The 9,237-nt window shown below is 38.2% G+C and overlaps 1 non-coding gene across 1 annotated transcript; it reads left to right on the top strand.

Annotated features, from left to right (window-relative positions):
• The first annotated feature begins 7,478 nt into the window (after nt 1-7,478).
• LOC127742997 (small nucleolar RNA R71) lies at nt 7,479-7,586 on the top strand. The gene has a single exon (XR_008004329.1). It is a non-coding gene; the product is annotated as a small nucleolar RNA R71 (small nucleolar RNA).
• The last annotated feature ends 1,651 nt before the right edge of the window (nt 7,587-9,237 follow it).

The following is a 9,237-nucleotide window of genomic DNA, read 5'->3' as shown; positions in this document are numbered from 1 at the left end:
ATTTGCATTCATGGAAAGCATTTAGTCATTTAAAAACAAAAGAAAAAGATAATTTTTTTAGCTAGCTCACACCTTAAGTTTTCCCACCAAAAATTTTAATTAACCATTTGCATTCCTTTTTTTCGTGTATAGGGAATCAAAAGGGACATTGATGGTACTTGATAGGACAATTAAGGAAGGGAGATTCGGCCACTATACCAAGAAAATCTCACACTTGTCTTCAAGGGGAATATCTTTGGAAGTGTTGCCATGCAACATTCGGAGTTGGATAGCTTTGGAGACCGAACCAAGACCCTCATAAAAGAGGTGATCCTTATGCTCATTCAATACCAAACCCCAACCGTCCACTATCAAATAACACCATCAATCCACACCCTTCAATCATTTTCCATCTTCCTATATAAACCCCTTCACACAACCTCTCCGTACACACTTCATACTATCATTCCTCTCCCTTCCTTCTCTCAGACACACACACTGTATCATCCACCGAAAGTTCCATACATTCCTCCCTAGCCATCTTGTGAGTAACAAACATATCAACCATCTTACGTGGCATCATCAAGCTCGAAAAGACAAAAAGAGAAAGGACCCATAGAGCAGCCTCCTTTTGATGAAAAGCGATTTAGAACCTTTTACCATGCACTACAATTTGGGTGGATGGCTGATAAAGAAATCATATATGAATTAGGCTTTCAAGTCACACGAACTGAGTGCCTAGAAATCACAGAAAAGGTGGAAAAATGTCGATGGCAACTCCTTACCGATCTGATTACAAGGGTGAACGCAACTCTGGTGAGAGAGTTCTATGCAAATGAAGTTAGACAGGATAAGGCGGATGAATCCTATATAAGTTTCGTGAGAGGGGTCATGGTGGATTTTAGTCCCATGAGCATCATGAGAGTGCTGAAGTTGCGAAGCATACCCTTTGCAGAGGAGAGCTACCACTCAAGAATGGACAACAAACCCAACCACGACCAGATTATACAGGATATCTGTGTGCAAGGAGCAGATTGGGACAGAGACCCCAATAGGAAACCCAGATTTATAAAAAGAGGAGATCTCCTCCCTGGGGCTAAATGTTGGTTTGAAATCGTAAGGAGATCCATCCTCCCAGCCGGAAATAACTCAGAGGTAAACCTTAAGAGAGAAACAATAGTGCAATGCCTAATGAAGGGAGGAGAAATCAAGGTTCATGAACTCATAGCCCAAGGCATTCGGAAGTTTGCTGAGAAGAGCGATTTTGGAGGAAAGTTGGGTTATCCCAGCACTATTCTCCGTCTTTGCATCAGGCTAGGGTGATATTCGAGGATGAAAACCCCGAGTGGATAAAGGTTGGCCTTCCCATCACTTATCATTGGATGCATGCTGCTGCAACTCCACTACCTCAACGAAGGGTAAGAAAGAGGCCAGCCCATCAAGCTAAAGAAGGACAACATCCACAGGAGCAAACCCCAGCCACCTTAAGCATGCACCAATTACAAGAGACTATTGATACTCTATCTATGCAATGCATGGAAAATCAGGGGGCACAAAAGGAATTTCAAATGCAATTAATGGACCGCCAAGAAGAATCAGTCTCTAGATGGATGAATCAGCAAGGGAAATGGCAAAAATAATTGATGGACCAGCAATTGGAACAAGGGAGACAATAGAGTGAATCCTTCCATAACCTGAACCAGAAGCAAGATCAACAACAAGAAGCCATCCAAAGGCTAATCAACATCCAAGCACATCAAGGTGCACACATTCATGAGATGCATAGGAAATAAAGAGAACAAGCAGATCTTTTCAATGAATACAGAGCATTCTCGAAAGGAGTCTACATGAGTGAGACTGGATATCATGTGAATACCCAAGCCAGGCTTGGGTACCTAGTCGGACAACTACCTGTATTGCATCCTGGGATCACAAAATATAAGGATGTAAAGGATGAATTAGCACGAGTGGAGCGCGAAAGGGCCGAACAAAGTCATGAGTCAGTAAGAAAGGCACTAGAAGATTGGAAAATAGCTAGAATGAATCGGATGAGAGGAAGCACAAGCGGACAAAGTGAACTTAAAGAGGGAAAGAAAGCAGAAGAACATGAGCATGCCAATAAGTGAAAGGTGGTGAAGTTCCTTCTTAGTTCTATCTAATTCACAGCTTTAAATAAGGAAAATCATGTATGAATAGAACATGCTTCCATGAGTAGCTTAGGATTTTCAATTCTGCATTTAAGCTTTTCATTGCGTAGGTCTATGTTTATTGAGCTTAATGTCTCTAGTGTTCACTTCCACCTTTCTTACTTGTATGCTTGTCCATTAAGTTAATAAAAAAGAAAATGCTACGAAAAGAACAATAGTGGAGTTATTTCATGAAGTAGGTTCTGAATGTTTGTGGTAGGATGATTAGTAAGATAAGTTGGTTCACCAAACAAGGAAAGAAGGCAACTATCTACCCTGAATCCTATGCTTGAAACATATCCTATGAGACTAACTAAATAATAAGATCCCAATAAGAAAAGAGAAAGAGCAATAAAAGTGAAAAGGAAAGAAACACAATAAGAAACAATGCTAGGCACCAAGGGTTTTAAGATTGAGGCATGTGTCTGTGGTGTTCATGTGCAAGGGATATGTTGGATGAATAAGCACTTAGGGGTGCCTCATCACTTGGTAACTTGGATTAATTGATCTGGGATTATCAGCTAAAAGTCCACTATCAAGAGTGACCTTCGCTACAGAACACTTAGTAACCCAAAGAGGTGCTGGACACCAAGGTCTCAAGAGTGTTGACTGAAAGCTTATCATAAAGAGTCGCCCTCTTACAGAGCACTTAGCCAAAAGAAGAATGTAATAAACCTTGGAAAGAAGGAAGGATCAACAATTAAGAAGTCTCAAAGGATGTAATCAAGAGAGTGACCAAGGACTTGATAAAGGCCTGAAACCTAGAAAAGGAAAGAACCTAAGTTGCTATGCATGAAACCCCATAAACCAGGAATTCTACTTCTATATTATCTTCTTGCTCTTTCATTCATTCTACCTATGTTTCAGTACTTGCTTAGGGACAAGCAAGCTTTAAGTTTGGTGTTGTGATGCCAGGGCATCTAGGCCGGTTTCACTGACATTTTCTTTACTATTTTAAGGTAGTTTCATGCATTTTCTTAGTGAATAAGGCAAGTTTTGGATGAAAATACACTTACACCTTGATTCAAGCAACTATTGTGAATTTCACATGATTTCATGAGGATTTTGCTAGAATTGAATGATAAATTGATGATGCATAATATCATGACTTTGGTTAGAGCTTTGATGCACATTATTTGCTTGATTTCAGAACAAAGAAAGCAAGGAAGAACCACGTTAGTACTCACGTTAATCTAGTTAACGTGACCACTAACGTGGAATGGTAAATAGCTTACAATATTAAGGAGAAAAGTGATCACCAATAACGCCCGCAAAGCCATCATAAGCCCACGTTAATTGCCACATTAACTAAGTTAACGTGGTAGTTAACGTGGAGACAAAAAAAAGCTCCAACGTTAGAGGTAAACGTGAACACCACTAACATTCCAAGAATTGGCAATGAGCCACGTTAAGAGTCACGTTAACTTAGTTAACGTGAACTCTAACGTGAAAGAGAGGAACAATGCCAACGTTAGTGACACTCACCTTTGTCACTAACGTTGGATCAACTAGCATTGTCCACGTTAGTGGTCACGTTAAGATAACTAACGTGAAAGTTAACGTAGAGCTGAGATTGATGAGCCAACGTTAGTGACACTCACCTTTGTCACTAACGTTGGAAGATGACATTACTACCACGTTAGTGGCCACGTTAACTTAGTTAACGTGAGCTCTAACATGGAGAGTAGGGGCACTTTGAGCATTAGTGACAAAGGTAAGTGTCATTAACGCTCTCGAAGGTGAGGCATAACCACGTTAAGAGCCACGTTAGTTACACTAACGTGAACTCTATCATAGGGACAAAGGGCATAAGGCAACGTTAATGGAAAAGGTGAGTCCCAATAATGCTTGCGAAGGGTTATAAGCCAACGTTATTGGGAAATGTGAGTCCCAATAACGCTAGCGAAGATTTACAAGGCAACGTTAGTGGTTACGTTAGTGCCACTAACGTTGGAGTTAACATAGGCTATATGGGGTTGGAACGTTAGTGAAAATTGTGATCGCCACTAACGTTCTCGAACCCACAATGTCACTTAACGTTAACTTCACTAACGCCCATGCCTAATTCATACTTCTCTGCAAGCTGGGCCCACTAAAGATTGGAACTGCTTCAACTCCAGATCCAAAGCCCACATCCAAGACTTGAAGAACTCGCTAGAAGATCAAGAGGAGTAGTATATATAGGAGTAGTTTTGAACTATAGAGGAGCTTGGCACTTTGGAGAACTACTCTATGTATATTTACTTTTCTGCACTTTTAGCTGGGAGGTATTATTTTCTGCCATTTTTCATTTCTAGAGCTATGAACAACTAAACCCCTTAAATATGGGTTAGGGAGCTCTGTTGTAATTTGATGGATCAATTTTAGTTTTCATTCTCTTCTTCTTTCTTCTCTTTTGATTTACTAAAAAGCTTTCGATCTTAATTCAATTGGTTAGTTGTCTTGGAAAAGAAACTCTCCATAATTGGATCTCCTCTGAGCCTTGGAAAAGGGATGAGGAGATCATGCTAGAAATACTTTCTCATGTTGGACCAAATTGGGGTCTGGGCGGATATAGTGACATGTAATCCTCCCAACACTTTGATTTGGAAATACATGTATTATAATCCGTGACCATACTTCATCTCTTCCCATGAGCAATTAAATCAAGGAATTGGGCAATTGTTCAAGCTTAGAGAGATTAGATTACCAAGGAATTGGAATCTAATCACCTAAGATTGCCAAGGAGATCAATAGATGCATTGATTGAGGAAGAGATAAAAATGAACTTGATCCGGAGAATACAACATCTCCTAAGCCCAATGAATTTTTGATTTTTGATCTTACCCATTCTCTTTATTTTCTATCATTTATTTTCATGCTATATTGGGTAGGTTTGGGTGGGAAAGGGATTTTGAATTTGAAGGTAGGTGGGGTTTATGGGGAAGAGTGGATGGATGTGAGTGGTGAAGAGGTGATGGGGAAAAGAGATTGAGGTGATTGGTAAAGGGTTTTTGGGGAAGAATGTTATTGGATTGTGTGAAGAGAGTGAAGGTAAATTGAGGTAGGTAGGGATCCTGTGGGGTCCACAGATCCTGAGATGATCCTGTGGGGTCTACAGATCCTGAGGTGTCAAGGATTATCAGCCCTGCACCAATGAGGTGTGTAAAATGCCCTCTGCATGCAATCCTGGCATTTAAACTTCAGATTGATGCTTGTTTCTGGCGTTAAATGCTAGTTCTATGCTTGTTTTGGGCGTTCAACGCCAGTCTGCAACATGTTTCTGGCGTTGAACGCCAGTTCCATGCTGGTTTCTGGCGTTTAACGCCATCTCTCCTCAGGGTGTAATCTTGGCATTTAAATGCCAGATTGTTGCTTGTTTCTGGTGTTCAACGCCAGATTCATGCTCTGTTCTGGCGTTGAATGCCAGCCAGATGCTCCTTACTGGCGTTCAAATGCCAGTAAGCTCTTCCTCCAAGGTGTGCTGTTTCTTCTGCTATTTTTTATTCTATTTTTAATTTTAGTATTTGTTTTGTGACTCCACATGATCATGAACCTAATAAAACATAAAAGAAAAAAATAAAATAAAAATAAAATTAGATAAATAAAAATTGGGTTGCCTCCTAATAGGTGCTTCTTTAATGTCACTATCTTGATAGTATGCTCTCATGGAGCTTCACAGGTGATCAGGTCAATGTTGTGGACTCCCAACACCAAACATAGAGTTTGAATGTGGGGGTTCAATACCAAACTTAGAGTTTGATTGTGGGGACTTTGTTTGACTCTGTATTGAGAGAAGCTTTTCATGCTTCCTCTCCATGGTTGAAGAGGAATATCCTTGAGCTTTAAACACAAGGTAGTCCCTATTTAATTGAAGGACTAGCTCTCCTCTGTCAACATCAATCACAGCTCCTGCTATGGCTAGGAAGGGTCTTCCAAGGATGATGCATTCATCCTCCTCCTTCCTAGTGTCTAAGATTATAAAATTAGCAGGGATGTAAGGGCCTTTAACCTTTACTAACACGTCCTCTACCAATCTATAAGCTTGTCTTACTGACTTGTCTGCCATCTGTAATGAGAATGTGGCAGCCTGTACCTCAAAGATCCCTAGTTTCTCCATTACAGAGAGTGGTATAAGATTTATACCTGGTCTCAGGTCACACAGAGCCTTCTCAAAGATCATGGTGCCTATGGTACAGGGTATTAGGAATTTACCAGGATATTGTTTCTTTTGAGGTAAAGTTTGCTGAACCCATGTATCTAGTTCACTAATGAGCAAGGGAGGTGCATCTTCCCAAGTTTCATTACCAAACAACTTGGCATTCAGCTTCATGATAGCTCCTAGATATTGAGCAACTTGCTCTCCAGTTACATCTTCATCCTCTTCAGAGGAAGAATAGTTTTCAAAGCTCATGAATGGCAAAAGGAGGTTTAAAGGAATCTCTATGGTCTATATATGAGCCTCAGATTCCTTTAGGTCCTCAATAGGGAACTCTTTCTTGTCTGGGAGACATCCCATGAGGTCTTCCTTATTGGGATTCACGCCCTCCCCTTCCTCTCTAGGTTCGGCCATTTTGATTATATCAATGGCCTTGCACTCTCTTTTTGGATTCTCTTCAGTATTGCTTGAGAGAGTACTAGGAGGAGTTTCAGTGATTTTCTTACTCAGCTGGCCCACTTGTGCCTCCAAATTTCTGATCGATGACCTTTTTCACTCATGAAACTTAAAGTGGCCTTAGACAGATCAGAGACTATGTTTGCTAAGCTAGAGGGGCTCTGCTCATAATTCTCTGTCTGTTGCTGAGAAGATGATAGAAAAGACTTGTTATTGCTAAGCCTGTTTCTTCCACCATTATTAAAGCCTTGTTGAGGCCTTTGTTGATCCTTCCATGAAAAATTTAGATGGTTTCTCCATGAGCAATTATAGGCGTTCGCATAGGGTTCACCCATATAATACATCTCTGCCATTACAAGGTTCTCAGGATCATAAGCTTCTTCTTCAGAAGATGCCTCTTTAGTACTGTTGGATGCATTTTGCCATCCATTCAGACTTTGAGAAATCATGTTGACTTTCTAAGTCAACATTTTGTTCTGAGCCAATATGGCATTCAGAGCATCAATCTCAAGAACTCCCTTCCTCTGAGGCGTCCCATTATTCACAGAATTCCTCTTAGAAGTGTACATGAATTGGTTATTTGCAACCATGTCAATAAGTTCTTGAGCTTCTGCAGGCGTTTTCTTTAGGTGAATGGATTCACCTGCAGAATGGTCCAGTGACATCTTAGAGAACTCAGATAGACTATAATAGAATATATCCAAAATGGTCCACTCTGAAAGCATGTCAAAAGGACATCTTTTGGTCATCTACTTGTATCTTTCTCAAGCTTCATAGAGAAATTCACCATCTTTTTGTTTGAAGGTCTAAACATACACTCTAAGCTTGCTTAGCTTTTGAGGAGGAAAGAACTTAGCCAAGAAGGCCGTGACCAGCTTATCCCAAGAGTCCAGGCTATCTTTAGGTTGTGAGTCCAACCATGTTCTAGCTCTGCCTTTAACAATAAAAGGGAAAAGCATGAGCCTGTAGACTTCAGGATCTACTCCATTAGTCTTAACAGTCTTCTGATGGATGTCCATGGAACTTGCAGTTCGGTTGCAGTAGAGCAACTAGTTGAGGTTTCAGCTCAAAATTGTTTGCTCCAATGGTAGGGATTGAGATGCTTCTTCCATCAAACTTGGAAGTAGGTGTAGTATAATCACCAAGCATCATTCTTGCATTATTATTTTCAGCTGTCATCTCCTCTTCCTTTTCAAAAATTTCTGTAAGGTTGTCTCTGGATTATTGTAATTTATCTTCTCTTAGTTTCCTTTTCAGAGTCCTTTCAGGTTTAGGATCTGCTTCAACAAGAATATTCTTGTCCCTGCTCCTGCTCATATGAAAAAGAAGGGAACATAAAATAATAATAATAGGGATCCTCTTTACCACAGTAGAGAGATTCCTTTATGTTAGTAGAAGAAGAAAAGAATAGAAGAGGGAAAAAGTAAGAATCCAAACACAAGGGGGAAGAGTGAGTTCGAATTCTTGAGATGAAGAGAATTGTTAGTAAATGAATGAATAAATAGAAAGAGATGAGAGAGAGGGGTTTTCGAAAATTAACTTAAAATAAAAGAAAAATATTTTTGTTTTTATTTTAAATTAAAGTTAAAATTTGAAAACTAAGAGAAGGAATAAAATCGAAATTAGAATTTGAAATACTTAGTTAATTAAAAGAATTTTGAAAAAGAGGGAGATGATTTTTGGAAATTAGAGAGAGAAAAGTAGTTAGGTGGTCTTGAAAAAGAAAAGAAACAAACAAAAAGTCAATTAGTTAGTTGAAAAAGATTTGAAAATCAATTTTGAAAAGATAAGAAGTTAGAAAAGATATTTTGAAATCAAAATTTTGAAAAAGATATGATTTGAAAAAGATATTTTGAAAAGATATGATTGAAAAGATATTTTAAAAAAGATTTGATGTTTTAAAATTAAAATTTGATTACTTGACTAACAAGAAACTAAAAGATATGATTCTAGAATTCAAAGATTGAACCTTTCTTAACAAGAAAGTAACAAACTTCAAATTTTTGAATCAATCACATTAATTGTTAGTAAAGTTTTCAAAATTTTGAAATAAAGATAAGAAAAAGATTTTGAAAATAAATTTTAAAAATTTTCGAAAATAAAAAAATAATAAAAAAAGAAAAAGATTTGATTTTTGAAAAAGATTTTGAAAAGATAAGATTTTTAAAATTGAAAATTTGACTTGACTTATAAGAAATAGTTAGGTTTTAAAAATTTTGACTAAGTCAACTCAAATTTTCGAAAATTATGAGCAAAATAAGAAAAAGATATTTTTTTATTTTTGAATTTTTAATGGGGAGAGAGAAAAACAACAAAAATGACTCACAGCATAAAAATTATAAATCAAAACATATGATGCATGCAAGAACACTATGAATGTCAAGATGAACACTAAGAACACTTTGAAGATCAAGATCAACATCAAGACTTATTTTTGAAAAATTTTCAAGAAAAGAAAACATGCAAGACACCAAACTT

The sequence above is a fragment of the Arachis duranensis genome, chromosome 1 (assembly GCF_000817695.3).
Source record: "Arachis duranensis cultivar V14167 chromosome 1, aradu.V14167.gnm2.J7QH, whole genome shotgun sequence".
In the NCBI taxonomy this organism is placed as follows: Eukaryota; Viridiplantae; Streptophyta; class Magnoliopsida; order Fabales; family Fabaceae; genus Arachis; species Arachis duranensis.
Note: the sequence above shows the minus strand (reverse complement) of the source record. Positions and strands in the feature narration are given on the sequence as shown.